At 42.1% G+C, this 17,683-nt stretch overlaps 1 protein-coding gene across 6 annotated transcripts in view; it reads left to right on the forward strand.

Annotated features, from left to right (window-relative positions):
• Positions 1-3,689: 3,689 nt before the first annotated feature.
• The window catches only part of LOC143933935 (protein kinase C and casein kinase substrate in neurons protein 1-like), a 230,480-nt gene continuing 216,486 nt past the window's right edge, over positions 3,690-17,683 (forward strand). For 4 of the 6 annotated variants that reach the window (XM_077457103.1, XM_077457109.1, XM_077457110.1 and 1 more), the window contains exon 1: positions 3,690-3,846. The gene's annotated coding sequence lies outside the window, so the exon portion shown is untranslated. The remainder of the gene's footprint in view (positions 3,847-17,683) is intronic. The other 2 variants (XM_077457108.1, XM_077457104.1) reach the window with 2 other exon arrangements.

Genomic DNA, 17,683 nt, shown 5'->3' on the forward strand with positions numbered 1-17,683 from the left:
TGTAATAATAGAAATCATCCTGACACCATAACAACCATGGTGTCTGGATGATTGAAGCGCCAACACCAGCCATTCCCCAATAAATTGCCTGCAAAAAAAACGTATTTTCTGGCAGTGCCCCTCCAGAGACTAGACTCTGGATCCGCCCCTGGCTGGTGCATCCATAAGGGGCGCATGGGCGCTGCCCCCTCTCTCCAAGCACCTCTCTATCGCCATAGATAGATTCATGCATTGCATGAATCTATCTATGGTCGCCACTGACATCCCCTATCCAGGTGCCCAGCCCCTTTTTGGGCATGGGGCACCTGAATTACAGCAGCGGGGTGATTTTGGCAAGCACCTGATTCGAGCCGTAGGCTCTAATAGACACCCAAAAAGGTGAACAGCGGGCGCCATGGTGTCAGTTTACTGTTCACTCAGCTGTGTGTTAGCAAAGTGAAGGAATTCACGTTGCTAACACTGAACCGCCTCTCAGCCAATCGGGTGCTTGGGTCTGTTACCTGTCACCTGATTGGCTGAAGCGTCAGACGCTGTGACTGGATGCCTGATAGAGAGGACGGAAGAAGACATTGAGGAGTGTGCAGGACACCGCCGCTGACCCGTTGCGAGACAGGTAAGTGCCGGGTGATGCACACTGGCAGCATTTGATGGGGTACAGTAGTGGCAAATGATGAGCATACGGGCAGCAATTGATGGGCACAGTGGTTGCAATTTATGGGTACAGTGGCTGTATTTTATGGCACAGTGGCTGCGCTTGGTGTGCATAGTGGTGGCAATTGATGGGCACAGTGGCTATGTTTGATGGGTACAGTGGCTGTGTTTGATGGGTACAGTGGCGGCAATTTATGAGTACAGAGGCTGCATTTTAGGGGTACAGTGCCTGCGCTTGATGGGCACAGTGACTGCAAGTGATGTTTATTTTTCAGTTTGTTTGTGCCCCCCCCCCCCCCCAAAAAAATTTTTTTGAGCACCAGTCGCTACTGGTGTCTATGTGTATATATGTATAATGTGTGTGTGTGTTTATGTGTATGCATACTGTATGTTTTATTTGTTCCTACTGCTGCTAAATAGAAGTCAATCTAACAATCCTATGCCCGTGAAAAATCCACTTGTTGGTTGGTATCTGAATGGTGAACTGCTGAGCCCAGCCTCAAATCAGGCAGCAGGGCAGGTCTGGGCGCGTGTCTGTGTGGTGATATGGCACACGCCAAGCATGACTTTTATTCACAAGCCCCATTGCCAGATCTGAGGCCAACCACAGCAATTGACTATTTCGCTGGCTCTAATGCCCTGTACACACGGTCGGAAATTCCGACGGAAAGGGTCCATTCGGATTACATTGCTGGAAAATCCAATCGTGTGTGGGCTCTATCAGACTTTTTCCATTGGAAATTCAGACAGAAAAAGTTTGAAGCTGGATCTAAAATTTTCCGACAACAAAATCCGATCAGACTTTTTCCAATCGTTTGTAGAGAATTCCGATAGACACAGTGCCCACGCATGCTCAGAATAAATTACGAGACGAAAGCTATTGGCTACTGGCCTGTACGTAGTCCAGTCGAACGTCACCGCGTTCAGAACGATCGGATTTTCCGAGAACTTTGTCCGACCGTGTGTATGCAACACCAGTTTTGGCATGCGGTCGGAATGTCCGACCGTGTGTACAGGGCATAAGACTCACTGCGCAGTTCAGAGCCTGCAACCAGTGGATTTTTTTGTCTAACTTAAAGACCTTTTCCTGCCAGCTGCCTGCCACACCAAGCACTAAGGTGCAAAGATGTGTGTAAGGGGACACTGATAGAAGGTGACACACTGGGGGGGGGGGGGGGGCTCTGCCTTAAGGTAGGACTCTGTGGACTGTGGAAAATATTGGGACTTTGGTGTAAGGGAGGACTCCGATGTGAGCGTTGCACTCATCTTGACTGCTGTACTCTATATGTTGTTTTGTTTGTTACTTACTCCTGGCATGGCGGCCACCTGTAAGCCTGCGGGTCCCCTAATGTTCTATTGCCCGGGGGCCCCATGAGTTGTTAGTCTGCCCCTGATCCAGTGTGCATGGGACCTTAATCACTGATGCACTTGCAGTGCTTTAATAAGGACACTTACAGGGTCTGCATCCCTTTAGAAGTGATTAAACCTTTGGGAGTATCTCATTAGAAAAAAAAAAATGTTGTTGCAGGAGATGACTAAATCCTGACTGGTACCTTACTGCAGACTTCTTGGAAAATCAGTGAGCCAATCGCACAAGCAGGATATTAAATCTCTGGGTTTGTTCTGTATACCAATTGTGTACAGAAGATCTCTAGGTTATCATATTGGATTGAATTTTACAGAAAATTACAGCACTGCAAATTGAAAAGAAAAAGGTATTTTAATAATGTAGCGGCCATAACCCTCGATAGAGGGGCCTTGACTATTGGGCTTACTGGTTACCTCCACTTGGCTTGTTCTTCCACATCTAGGGGTTCCCAGGTTTAGTACCTAACAACTTTGGACGCTGACACCATAAAAGTCCTTTAGAAAGGTTTTTATTTGCAGGGGTAACATCCAACAAACACTGTCTTGTATGGGAACAGAGGGCAAGGGTGAAGAAACTCAGGCACCTTGAACTACTAGTCATTAGAAAGTCTCTAATACAACCCAGAGAGTAGCCACTCGCAGCTGGGCGCTTCAAGGCTGAACAAATCTCTAGCCAGAGATCATGGCAGTCAGCACTTTGACCCGGAACTTACAAAGTCTTTCACCTTGAATAAAGCTTGCAACCGAAAATTAAATTATAAAATAGATTGTGTAGCAATTGTATACGCTATATTATTGTTTTTTTATTTGCTATGAAAGTGGAGTTACCCTTTAACTGCTTGCCACCTGCGCACTGTCAAATGACAGCGGGCGGTGCAGCTCTTGTTCTAGGCCGTCGTCATATGACCCCGATCTGTGTAAAGAGTCGCGTCTGCGGCTCTTTAACCATATGATCAGCTGTCTCCAATCACAGCCAGTCACATGTAAACATGGAGATGCCCGTAATCAGCTCTCCTCGCCACACACTGACAGAGTGTGAAGAGAGGATAGCCGATCAGCATCTCCTCACGGTGGGGAACTACGGAAGTCATTAGTGCCCTGATTACAATATAGAAATAAAGTGTAAAAATACAGTGCCCACCAAATCAGTGCCCATTAGCCATGCTAGTCAGTGCTGGCAATCAGTGCCGCCTATCAGTGCTGCCTATCAATGCTGTCCATCAATGCCCATCAGTGCTCATCTGTACCGCCTATCCGTCCCCAAAATTTTTGGTCTTTTTTTTTTGTAAAAAATAAATAAAACAGCAGTGATTAAATACCACCAAAAGAAAGCTCTATTTGTGTGAAGGAAATGATAAAAAAAATAGTTTGGGTACAGTGTAGCATGACCATGCAATTGTCATTCAAAGTGCGACAGGGCTGAAAGCTGGAAAATGGCTTGGGCAGGAAGGGGGTGTTCATGGCTGGTAGGCAAGTGGTTAAAGACCTGTTGCACTAAAGAAATTCTACATTAGTTACTGTATGTGTTTTGTGTGTGTGTATGCCTTTACACAAAATAAAATAAACTTGAAAGCATTATTCATTAACACAATGGAATGTGCCTTTATACTCTTCACTTCCAGAGCTAGCATACAGCAGCATTCCCATCAACAACAGCCTCTTCTGAAACTGCTTTCCCCATCTGACACTGTCTAATGTTACCCCTCCTCCCACCCAAGCCTCCTCCTTTCTTGGCCATCTCTAGCCCCAGCTAGCTGGCACGGAAATCCGAGTCATCATCTGCAAGGCAAAGCCAGGGAGAAGTACTGCAGGCAGTCTCTGCTTTGGGTAAGTTTACTTTGCTCATTTTTCTCTGAATATTTTATTGTATGTGACCTTTACATGTGTTATCATGCATATGTTAATGGGACAGATGCTGAAGTATAAGTAGTAGGAAGAGGAAAAAAAAGCAATAACTGAAGATACCAAGGTGCTAGGCTTAGACAGAACACATTTTTGATTTTCAGAACATCGATATCCTTCTGGCTTTTAATAGGAGTCTAGACATGCAAGCTTACTAAATATGTCAGCGCTAGGTGTTATAATGAAAAAAGTGGCAAAACAGTCAGGACTTATGAAAGATTAAGTCTGATCAGTTGTTGTAGGTTACTATACTTTGCTTAAAAGACTAACAAACTACACAAGTCTTTTCCCATTCCCACATTTCCTGCAACATTTTAAGGTGTATGGTACTATAGCTAGTACTGCTGATACTTTTGCAAAAACATTTAAAAAGTTTGACAGTTGTTCAATTTAATCATTGCAATGGGTATGTAATAACTCATGCAAAAAAGTATGTGCAATCAGTCCCACACAGTGTCCGATTTGTTGCTCAGTCATAAAAATCTATGTGACACAGCACGCATTTGTCCAAGGTAAACACTGCATTAATTTCTTTAGGTTTTCCATTATTGTAATTGGTGTATGAGGTTTTCTTGATAAACTGCCCAAAATATGCTAACTGGGTGGCCCTGTTTGCCCCACTTGCCAAGTCGAATATTTTGGTCACCATTCGGGAAAGGAGCCTACTGGAAAATTTTCAGGTGGACAGCAGCTGCATCAAATCAGATGCACTCGCTATTTGGGTATCCTGACAGCCTCCAGTGGTGGCTACCAGAATACAATAGCTGATACAGTCCAATGAGAGCTCCTTTGCTGTATTTATTTACACTGACTTGACCTGTACTTCTAAAACTGTTCTAAACCATAAATCACAGTGCAGATCTATTTAGTATCTGTTTACCCAAATCCATTTAAGCCCAGTCAAAATTCATAAACCCTGATGAATGGGCAGTCTGGCTCCCGAAATGCACTGGATTTTTCTTCTATGTAATAATTATATCATTAAGAACTACAGACTCTTAGAAGATTGTTTGGCCCTGTGTGGATTCTCAACTCTGGGTTCTTCCTCAGTTTTTAAGGGGCAACCCCATTTTCAGGTGTGCTGCCGAACTCTCCAGTGTGCCCAGTGATAATTTCAGTGGCCCACTGAAAAACTGCATCAAGCTTTGTAATTATGTCCAGAACGCAATAGCCTAAGGGGGGGGGGGGGGGGGGGGGCTGTCCATCAGCACAGCATGGAGGAATTTGTTAGATTTTTTTCCTTGAGCCTACCGCCTGAATCTAGAAAAGCTAACAGTGTATGGCCAGATTTAATTTAGCAACATGAGGACTGGTTTGGTTGTAGAATACTTGAAGAGCAATAGGCATATTTGGGCGCGAAGAAACCAGACAAAGTTGATGTGAAAAGTCCATCACATTATCACATTCAGCTTATACGTTTTAAAGTTTACATGACTGTTGATCAAGGAAAAGATGAATTATGCACCCCTCCCTCCAACTTATGCACATTAACATTTCAAGTCATGTGGCCTTTAAAGAAGCAGTGGTTAAAAAGAAAAAATACTTGGCCTATGTACAGACTGCCAGCTCAACTGACAGTCACACAGCACATACCACATTTCCAGCTTTTAATTATATTTGGGTTTTCTTTTCTTTTTTTTTTTTTTTTAATCCTTCTTGCCTTTTTCTTAATCTTTTGATCCATCATAAAATGATTCACCCAAAGGCTGTTTCTTTTAGAGCTGATCTCCTACTCAATGGTAGTTACACTTTGAGTGCCAGCAGGTTTAGCAATGATACCAGTACAGTATAATAATAACCCAGTACAAGAAGGCTGCATGCACACACTGCATGGGTGTAGATAATTTGCTGTGCTCGGGATAAATGCGGCTTCCAGAGCAACACTCTGTGCTATGGTCACATACAAACTGGCCGAATAGCTGCAGCCAGTTTGTATGTGGCTAGAACTCCTCAGCAATGTCGACCCTGGACCCACATTGGCTGCCGAACCAGCTCCTGACAAAACATGTGTTTGGAAGAAATAACATAAGGGTCAATTTATTTGTGGGCAGGTTAAACCAATTAGTTAGGTGCTGTCCCAATTGGAAGGTGAGTGTGCCAATTCTATGCCTGGTTTCTTGGTGTTTTTGGCGGGCTCCTGTCTGGGTCCGGCCCTCTTGTCCTGTTTGATATAAATTGGGTCAGTGGTCCAGCTCAGTGAAAGAGGGGGATAGAATGGTAATAAAGGTCCCTGGGGAATAGGCAAGCAGATCGGAGAGTTCTAGCGCTGCTGTGGGCTGTGAGATCGGTAGGGCATGGAGATGGAAGATAAGACCTGTAGAAGCAGGAGCATGTTGTTCACTACTGTCCACATGTGGAGACTTCTAGCTTGGGGTTTGCCCTGGGGAAACTAGTACTGGAGAATGTCTCTGAGGGACTATGTTCGCTGGGGTGCACTTTTGCAGGTATGCCCTGGCAACACCCAAGTCTGTAGTTATAGGGAATTAGGAATAACAATGCTTTTGCCTGTTGGGCTGTGGAGTGTCTATTTTGCACTTTCTTTGGTGAAATGTTTGAGGCATTGTCCATGTCTGGTGTGAAGTTGTTGGAAGGGTGTTTCGCATTTAACCGGCACACATACCATTAACAAGTGATTCTTGAAACATTGGGGTATGAAGGTATTCGTGTGGAATGGTGTAATGTGAAGTAGGTTCCAAGAGTAAAGGAAGTGTAAAAAGCAGCCTGTCCATAGCCTGTACCCATTATAGCTGGCATGGCCTCTGTCAGTGAGAGAGATGTTGTTGGCACTCCTTCCGCCAGCGGTCTGCCTCCCATAGCAACAGTGCATGAATTACACCGCAGAAGAGGTATAGAGGTTCAAGAGTTAAGTGCATGTGTGGAGCCCGGGAAGAGTGCTTGGCGCGGACCACTGTGCTACTTGGGAGTAGTAGTGGAAAACTCTGGATAGGTGGATGTGGACATTGGCTCAGCGTGTCCCTCCAACCTGCAAGTTACTGTGAAGGTGTACATTGTCATGGGGAACCAAGAATAACAGAAGAACAGTGTCAGTGTCTCAAGTTTGTCCCAGGGCATTGATGAAGATGGCAAAGAAAAAGGTGCTCCATGTATAGTAAAGTAACCCAGTACAAAGTGCCTAATGTAGCCCAGAATAACCTACCCCAGGGTAGGCATCTCACGTGACCCACACTTGGACCCCAACAAGTTAATGTTAAAACAATCAGCACCACCCTACCCATTACACACTTCTAGTACACACTTCTAGTATATTCAAATTGTTTTCAATCAAGCCCTGATGAAGGGAATACTTTTGGACACTGAAAATACATTGGTTATGTTGGCTACTTTATGGATTGCCCCCCTGACCTTTATTGAAATACAGTTGTTCATACCATAAGCGCGGGAGTTCATATATATTTTTACAGTTGTATCTGGACCTCTTAGCAGTGATGTGGGGCTTCAATTTCCATTTTGTTACACACTGGCTGCCTTCAGGTTTAGTCAGTGGCTGTATTAACATGTAACCACTGAGTGGTTACATGTGAACAGCAGCGGCGCTGGCCGTTGATTTGTACAGAGTGCAAATATCACAGCCGCCACTGACAGCCGCTGGTCACACACAGAGTTTTCAAGCATCATTTAGTATGCTGAGAAGAATCTTTTAATTTATGCTGGTGGGCACTTCTGTGCAGCCATGTTAATGTAGCTGAAGAGGCACAACTCTGACCCTAATTAAAGAATGCTTGATGGTTTTCTTTTCATTACACCTAAAATATGTTTATTTTGATGATGAAGATCATATATCCATCAACCATGATTTGATACAAATACAAAAACATGTTTTGCCTGATACGGTTTAAATAGGTAGGAAGTCTAGAAGCTGCTTACAGAAATTATAAAATAAAAATATATGGTCCTTTTGGACATAGGACCAAATCCTGGAATTTGTAAATGATCATAGACCATCTTTAAAACTCTGTCATGCCTCCACACAACAAATGTCAGTGCCTTCAACAAATTCATATACTTGTTGCATTAATTATATGGATTTGTTGCATGGAGACATGGTGGCAGCTGACACTGAGACCTGGGTGACCATACTAGACAAGCCATCCTTAGTGTAAGCTCAGCTATCTCCTCATGCTATACATTAGAGATAATTTCTGCCCGTTTATTGTTTTTACCTTTCAGCCAGGGAATCTCCAGCAGTTGCTGGGGCCAGGTTGTATCATCAGGTGGACGCTGGCTTCATTGCAACCTGTCTGAGAAGCTGTAATATTTGTGGCACAAAATGCACCACTCTGAGCACTGCCATCTCTCTGTACACCAATTCAGTTGGTCTTAATTACCACCAGTTTACATATAGCAAAACCTTTAACCAAACAGTGCAACACACATGCAAGTGAAACAAATAACCACAAGCTAATGATGTATAAAGAATCTGTATAAAGAATCTCAGAGAAACAGGCAAGGTAAAGTAGGCAAAGCAAAGTCAGACAAAAGGGCAGGATGGCAGAATAAAGAGCAGGTCAGGGCATATATGAGATGTGGGTCAGCCAGGAAAAATGCAGTTGCACAATGTCGAGGCAAGAAATATATGGCAGGGTGGAACTTTAGTCTCCCATCAGACAATCTCAGGTGGTGATTGAACAAAACTCACCTGGCTGCTCGGAGACCTCAGGATTTCACTATTCCTGCTTATGAACTACAGTGCCCCTTACAGGTGCTATGGCTGCGCTATATGTTCCTGTTAGTGCCACTCCCTTTAGGATGTTGCACATGGCCCTAATTAGTGCAGTCCCAATAACTGAACAGTCCTTTATAAAAAGAAAGTCCATAAGTAACATGTTGGATATTACTGCTGTAGTACATCATATAATACAAAGTCCTTAGATTTTAAGTTCCCAGAAAAATGGTGCCCCGTTTCTTAAACTGGGTGACAGGTTGAGATTTCTGGAGATTAACCGAGTGCCCTGCCACCAGAATTCAATATTAAGATGGGTGCCCCTCCACCAGGGTCTGGAGGCTGGTAAAATGCCCTACCTCGTAGGTTTGGAGAATAATAACCTTTTGCACTGCCACAGGTGTCTGAGAATAGGCCTGTTGCCTCTCCCAAATTTGCCAATATATAATCTCTAGAGTCAATCCAAACATCAGATGTTCCAAAACTGGGCTTTGGCTATGCACTGCGATGTTTAGGAGACAAGTAAACCCTGACTCTAGGGTACTGCAAAAAACCTGTGCATTCTATACCCAGGTATATCACACATTTCAGAGTCCTTTCATCCAGGTCCTAGGTCCAGTTCTGCTAGCTGACAGACACCTAGGATTTTTAAGGCACCAGTTACCCTATATGGGTCTTCAAGTGTATTTAGAGGCACAGTGCATCAATCTGAGGAACAGAGAGGTTCAAATGAAACTCCCCTAGTCTGCAAAAGGCCACTGACACTAGAACTGACAACCCTACTGGCACCACTGAACCACAAGCGTAGCTTCGGCTTTACTGTCAAAATTAACCTGAACAGGCAAACTGTATCATAAATGGAGGCTTAGTCAGTGGAGTTGGGAGGGAGGGCTAAGGGGGGCAGGAGCCCCGAGTGGGCCCCCAAAAAGCCCTGGGTCTCGGGCATTCATAAATGTCTTATTATCCCTGAGCCCAAGCGGGGACTAATCTGGCTCGGAGCGTGGCCAAGTGCCATAGCAGGTCCCTTCTGGAGCCTGCAGCGCCTATGATGGACATCCCACTGGTCCAATGCTAGGACCGTGGGATGTGTGATGTCCATCATAGGCGCTGTAGGCTCCAGAAGGTGGGAATTACAATGCGACCACGTCACTATGAGAAGATCCCAGTGTAATGGTCAGTGTGCGTCAGGTAGGTCAGTGTGTGTCAGGTAGCTCAGTGTAATGGTCAGTGTGGGTCAGGTAGGTCAGTGTGGGATCAGATCAGGCAGCGGGTGAGAGACAATGCAGTCAGGCTAAACAGAAGGCGGAGAGTCAATAGTTTCAGACTGCAGGGCACACAGAGAAACAGGGTCAGGGTGGGTGGGAGGTGGAGAGTCAGCGGAATTAGGATGAACAGCAAGCAGAGTGTCCATGGATTTAAGCTGAACAGCAGCCAGAGCGATAATAGATGGCAGATGAAGAGTAAAATAAAGTCAGGCTAAACAGCAGACAGAGAGTCCGCATACACACGATCGGAATTTCGGCCAAAAGACAGATGAGAGCTTTTCATTGGAAAATACGACCCTGTGTATGCTCCATCGGAATTTAGCTGGCCGAAATCCCGCCAACAAAAATTTAAAAGCATGTTCTCAATTTTCGGAAATTTCGACTGTGTGTATGCAATTTTGACACACAAAAACTCACGCATGCTCAGATTCAACAACGAGATGGAAGCTAATGGCTACTAGGTATTGAACCTCCTTTTTCTAGTCCCATCATATGTGTTGTATGACACTGCATTCTTGGCGGTCGGAATTTGGTGTGACCATGTGTAGGCAAGACAGTTTGAGCGTAATTCCGTCGGAATTCTGACGGGAAAACCATCAGAGCTTTTTCCGACGAGAATTATGATCGTGTGTACGTGGCATTAAAAAGCCAAATGGGGGTGTTGGACCTCAGAAAGTTAAATCCAGGTGCAGGACCTCGGAGCTAAAATGGGTGTGGAGGACTTCAGGAACCAAATCAGTATGCAGAACAGCAGAAGCTGAGTTGAGATGCATGATCTCAGAGATCAAAGTACTTGACTGCAGATGCCTAATTAGGATACAGCACTGCAGAAGCAGAATCAGGTTGCAGGATCATGGAAGCTGAATCGGGTTGCAGGGACAGGTGTTGGGTTATGTTTGTACTGGCAGGATAAGAAGTCTGAGTAGTTGCCATGGGTAATGAGGTTATGTAAGTAAATTTCAAGGGGCTAGTAGCAGGACCTGTATAACCAGTGTGAATGGGAACAAAAGGCTGCGAGGCAGCAGACTGATTTATGGTTGGAAGAGTGATACACCGAGTTACAGCTATTGGTGATACATTTGAAGACATTTGATAGGACTGGTAACTAATGGCAGGAATTGGTTGATGTAAAATAAGCTTTGTCTGAAAATTAACAGGTTCGTAGCAGTGGTTGAACAAAACTATAATTGCAGGTTCCCTGTTTGACCATTAACAGAGTCAGTACAAGGACCTCACAGAAATACACTGAGTACTTTTCATAGAATTAGAAACCTGAGTATACCAGCAGCAATAATCCCTGTTTTCCTCTTTTAACAAGGCATAATGCACAATGGTGTTGGGACCCATCTTGACACAAAACACTGAAATAGGCAGGAAGGCAGACAACAAGCTCACAGGTCCCAAGTGTAGTAGTAGGGCTCAGCAGTATATCAGGAAATCAGTAATGCCGTGTACGCATGACCGGACTTTCCTGCGGAAAAGGTCAGACGGTCTACCCAACGGAGTTATGACAGACTTGCGAACGAATGGACTTGCCCACACGCGAATGGACTACAGTCCATTCGAAAGTCCGATCCTTTTGAACGTGATGATGTATGACGGGACTAGAAAAGGAAGTTTAATAGCCAGTAGCAAATAGCTGCCCTTGCGTCATATTTGGTCTATCAGACCAGCATACAGACGATAGGAATTGAGTCTGTCTGACAGATTTGAAACATGTTCTATGTCTAGGTCTGTCTAAATTTTTTAAAGAAAAACGATTGGACTATCCCACACACGATCGGACTATGTGACAGAACGATTCCATCGGACCTATTTTGCCGGAAAGTCCGGTCATGTGTACGCGGCACAAGAGGATATCTGGGATCTGTCGGATGAGATATGTGAGCTACACACACACCATGGTTTAAATAAAGACAAAACTATTTTTGGAGAAATTTGTAGAACAGAGCTTGAGAACATGCAGCATACAAAATACATACTGTATATCAAAACCAGTAACCAAATATTTTAACATATATGCAAGTGAAACAAATACTAACTAACTATGTATATGAATCTTAGAGGAACAGGCAGTGGGAAGTAGGGCAAAGTGATGTCAGGTTAGGGGGCAGGATGACAGAGGAAAGAGTTGGTCAGGGCAGATACAAGAACCGAAGGTCAGACAGAAACAGTTATCATAGGCACCATGCTGAAGCAAAGAGCATAATGCAGGGTGGGACAGAATAGTCTCCTCACCACCAACCTCAAGTGATGGTTAACTAAAGTTGGTTGGCCACTGGGAGACCCTTGCTGCTGGACACCAACGTTTTATCACTCCTGCCTATGAACTACTTTGGCAACCAACAGGTGTTCTGGTGGTGCTGCATGCTTTTTTACAGAGCGGGGAAAGGTTAGATCACCTGTTTTTCATTCTGCTATGTGTCCCTGCTGAGGAGAATCCTTTCTGTCACAGTGAACATTGTCACTGAATCAGAAAGTGGTGGGAAATCCAGAATTTTATATTTATTACCAGAACAAAAGGTAAGGGTAAACCTTCCAGAAGGGAAACTGGTTAAAGTGACAAGTGTTTAAATGTGTAATTCCTTTGACTTTGTGGAGATTTGCACTCACTTCCTGTTGCATGTCAAGGACAAGAAGTGAAAGGCAATTTCCTTGTTGGGAAATGGCAAATACAAGGGTCTTAATACTTTCATGCTCTCATACTTTCAGTTTTTCAACCTTATTTTGGTTTATTCTCACCTGGTAATCCTGCAAATAACACACTTCCTGTCCCTGGGTGGCCACGGCACTTCTCCACTGAATGAAGGGAGCCATTGCCATGGTTATCACCATAGGCAGCTCCCCTGATATGAGCTACAAACATTTATGTATCTCTTCATCCTCATTACATGGGGCATAGCAATTGGTAGTTTGCAGAAGATAGCTAAGATATTCTTCTGTGCAGTTCAAATGAAGTGACAAGAACCCTGCATTTCTGCCAAGTTCAACGGATCTGTATTTGCTGAAAATAGTATTAGTTTGATTAAAAAAAAAAAAAAAAAAAAAGCTAAGGAAGCCAGCTAAGGGTCTAATTCTGCTTAAAGCATTTCTATACCCAAGGACACAAATGTCAGTTTTCTGAGGCTTCAGGTTAGTGCATAAGAAGTTACAAGCACACTGGATTCCTGACAAGATCAGCAGAAATTCTTTGTACTTGCCAGAATATAGAAAATTAATGTAACCACCTCATCTAAAGACTAGTAAGCTGCAATACAGGCATACCCCACTTTTAAGTACACAATGGGGTTTATTTACTAAAGCTCAAAAGTGCAAAATCAGGTGTACTTCTGCATAGAAACCAATGAGCTTCTATGCCCAGCTTGCTCAATTAAGCTTTGGTAATAAAATCTGGAAGCTCATTGGTTCTATGCAGACGTGAGTCTGGTTTTGCACTTTCCAGCTTTAGTAAATAAACCCCATTGTGTACTTGAAAGTGGGGTATGCCTGTATAGAGAATATTTGTACTTTATACATGCGATATGATATTGATATGACGGGGTACATGCTTGCACCACTTGAGTCCTGGAGTCAACCACACACCCTAGAAAGTTAATACCTGAACCTTTCATGGACTGACAGCAGAGTGCACCAATAACCACATCTGTCCCTGTCTTCAGGAGCTCAGGGGCCAGAAAGAGTGTGTATCCTATGCTGCAGCTCTTTGCCCCTCACCACTATTCATTGTGAGCTTCTCACCACCACATCAACCATTATTGGTCGGTATGGTTTGAATATCTATTTGCTATAGACTGATCTGTAGGAAAAAGATATTTAAGAGGGGTGACCTTCGAAAAAAATGGCAACTGACCACTAAATAATCTCCAAATACTAATATATATCCATGCACAGAGTCCAGTAACCTGTGCAAGAGTTTTAGAGTCCTGTAAACTAGATCTCTGAGAAGAAATATTTGGCATTAATACTAGTCAGCCGACAAAAATGATATCAGACCAGTCACGGCATAGTTCTAGGCAACACAGGCTTGCATGTGGAGACGACCTTTAACTGCCTTTGAAAAACTCAGACAAAGTAACATCGTAAAAATCCACTTTCTGTGCGTGCTGCAGCCAGGAAAATGTGATCTTAGTTCAGCTGATGCAACGAAAACCATTGTATTTTTTTGGTTTAATATGTTTTTATTGGGTATTTCAACAAGGAATATAAACATACAAAACTTCAAATAAAACCATATATAGTTTCAAGTCAACTAAATCCCTGGAAATATACATTTTTATATTATTATTAAAGAAAAAGAACAGAAAAAAAGGGGCGGGGTGCTTATCTGGCTGTTAAATCCAGTACAACGTTAATATTACATTACACTACTAAAAGTATTCCTTTCCCTTCATCTAATGTACTAGTACAGAAAAGCTTGGAGATGCAGGACTATCAAAGGTACAATCTTATTAAATCAATCAAATACTGTTACATAGAAAAATATATTATTTATTAGAAAAAAAGCTCTATAATAAAAAGTAAAGATTACAATATTTCCTATTATCATGAGTCTATACACACAACCTATAAAATGTCAACAGGAAATGCTGCAATCAAATACATAAAAGTAGTTTGTCCAAATTTCTACATGTTTTGCCAATGTGGCTTCTTTAGGAAAGGGACATAAAATATTTAAACAGATGGGAATGTATTTCCTCTAGGTGTATATGACAAAAAGAAGAAAGAAAAAAAAAACAAAGAAAAAACAAAATTAGTATCGTACAAATGACAACAAATTATACAAATACATGACCATACAACTCATACAGCAGGCAAACAGATCCACTAATGCATGGTCCCCCTACCTCCAAAATAGAGGACATAAGGGTCCTATCAGTCAGAAAGATACCCTAGAACATCCAAGCGACCTCACATCCAAGAGTGATCCATAAAAAGCCAGATAGCCCGTAGAGAGGGATTAAATTGATGGATAGATACAATAATATACCTGCAATAATATCAAACATTTATAAACAAACATTTATAAACATATCAGTTGCTGTATCAGGTGAAGGCAGGATTACAGTCCAGTGCAGGTTCTAAAATGTACTACTTTATGTAAATATTTATGATAAAACTCTTATATATCTAAAACAATTTTACTATATAAGGATGCAGTTTTAAACTCATACCGGCATGTCCATATAATATTGCTCCATAGCATCTCTAGCTCTGTATATTAATTCTTCTAAAAAACATATCATTCACCTTTTGTAACCATTGGATTACTGTGGGTATAGCATGTTGTCTCCAATATACAAGAATCAGAGATTTTGCACAATAAATGTGGAATAATTGACCTCCTGTATCTGCCTATTAATACTGCTGAACAGTGAAATAACATCGACCAAGGTTAAAGTTTTATCTCGTCTTTTTGTGTTATAGAAATTATATCAGGAACTGCTTTCCAATATCTCTGAATAAGTGGAAAAGTCCAACAAAATGACCATGTGTCCTGATACCTCCACATTCCCTCCAACACAAAAGGTGATGTCGAGGAGGACATTGAGTGTAGTTTGTTTTGAGTATAATAATACCAATGAATTAAAAGTTTATAATTTACTTTTTCCGTTTTACATGAAATAGAGGACAAATGGGCTAACTGCATAATCTTATCTTATTGTCCATCAGAGATATTGGATTGTAATTTTTTTCCCACTAGCTATATAACCAGTATAAAGAGGACCATTGAAAGATAATAAAGCTCTATAGAATAAGGATACAGTGCAGGAGATGGATCTTGGACTGCATAATCGCTTCAACATGGTTCAATTCAGACAATAATCGAAGCGGATTTGGTAATTTATGCACAAAATGCAATAGTTGTGTATATCGCCATATATCCATGGAATTAAGCTCTGTGTTTTCACAAATAGACGATTTTAACATAATATTCTCAGGAATTTGATGTAGCGGAGGGTGGTAATCTTTGAACCAACGTCTAAACCCTTTATCCATCAGACCTGGAAAAAAATAAGTATGTCCAAAAAGGGGCATTAATGGGGAATTATACTTCCAAGAAAAACGGGAATGTAATAGGTTTTATATGGATAGAGTGGATATGGTCAAAGGGGATGTTGAAGATGCGAGACCTTAAATGAGCATTGGTAGCCACATTACCACTGACAAATCTTTATCTGTCAGGGCGGTTTCCACTTGCATGCAATATTTAGCATCACTAGATAGTCTTGCTGAATGGAAATTATCGCATAATAATATAATTTAAGGTTTGGACGTGCCAACCATCCCATTTGATTAGTTCTATATAGGACATCGAGAGATTCTCGCATGTCTTCCCTTCCATGTATAGTGTGAAATAAGAGCCTATAGGTTAGAGAAAAAACCTATAGGAACACCCACGGGAATCATTTGAACGAGAAACAGGATGCAAGGTAGTATGTTCATCTTTATTACATTTATTTTGCCCATCCATGAATGGCAGATTGAATACCACCTCCTTAAATATGTTTTAATTTCATTTAACAGGGAAATGTAGTTGGGTCTAAATAAATCTGAGTGGGAAGTCAAGTTAATTACTAAGTATTTTAGGGTAACTGGTTGCCAACGAAACACGAATAAGGAATTAAGTTTCAGTGCCTCAGTTGGTGGGATTTCGGATTTAGACATATTCATTTAATAGTTGGATATAGCTTGAAAAGTATGTGAGGAAGTCCTAAGATTTGGTAAAGAAAATTCTAGGTTGCTGAACATAAAATATTATATCATCAGCATAAGCAGCTAATTTATGTTGTTTTTCTTGCACCTTTACTCCATATATATCAGGAGTAAGCCTGACCGTTTGGCGAAAGGGCTCCAGGGACAAAACAAATAATAACGGAGACAAGGGGCATCCCTGACGGGTTCCATTGTATAATGTGAATGAGTCACTTAGGACTCCATTAATCATTATTCCTGTGGTGGGCAATCCATATAAAGATGTTATCTGGCTTATCATTTTGGGGCCAATTCCTATAAATTTCAAGGCCATCATTAAATACTCCCAGTCCACCCTGTCAAGTGCTTTTTCAGCATCTAAAGATAATAATAGGGTGGGCCGGGTGTAGCGTCTAACATATGAAAAAAGCGTCAGGGTTCAGAGTGAATTATCTCTGGCCTCACGACCTGAAACAAACCCCGTTTGGTCTGTGTTTATCCAAATCGGAAGCAATGGGTGAAGTCTTTCAGCTAATACTTTTACATAAAGTTTAATGTCCAAGTTTAATCATGAAATAGGGCAATAGTTACCGCAATAAGCCAGGTCCTTTCCTGGTTTTGGTAGAACAGTTATATGGGCATTTAAAGGCTCAGGGCAAAAACCCTCTGCGCACGATATTGAATTAGCAAAAGTTAAATATGGAATTAGGATATCTTTATAATTTTTATAGTACAAGATAGAACAAGATAGAATACCCATCTGGTCTGGATGCCTGAATAAGTTTCCAGTTATATTGTCGCAGGGAAGCTGCAGATATAACCAGACGTGCCGACACCAGGGTATGATCAAAAAGACACTGGGGTTGATTTACTAAAGGCAAATCCACTTTGCACTACAAATGCACTTGGAAGTGCAGTCACTGTAGATCTAAGGGGGACATGCAAGGAAAATAAAAACTGAATTTTTGCTTGTACATGATTAAAAGATAAAATCAGCAGAGCTTCCCCTTATTTCAGATCTTCTCCTCAGATCTACAGCGACTGTACTTTCCAAGTGCACTTGCAGTGCAAAGTGGATTTACCTTTAGTAAATCAACCCCATTGTCCCTATTGAAGCAGAAAC

This window comes from Lithobates pipiens, unplaced genomic scaffold, assembly GCF_037356315.1.
Source record: "Lithobates pipiens isolate NorthernLeopardFrog02 unplaced genomic scaffold, aLitPip1_a1.2 Scaffold_27, whole genome shotgun sequence".
NCBI classification, from domain to species: domain Eukaryota; kingdom Metazoa; phylum Chordata; class Amphibia; order Anura; family Ranidae; genus Lithobates; species Lithobates pipiens.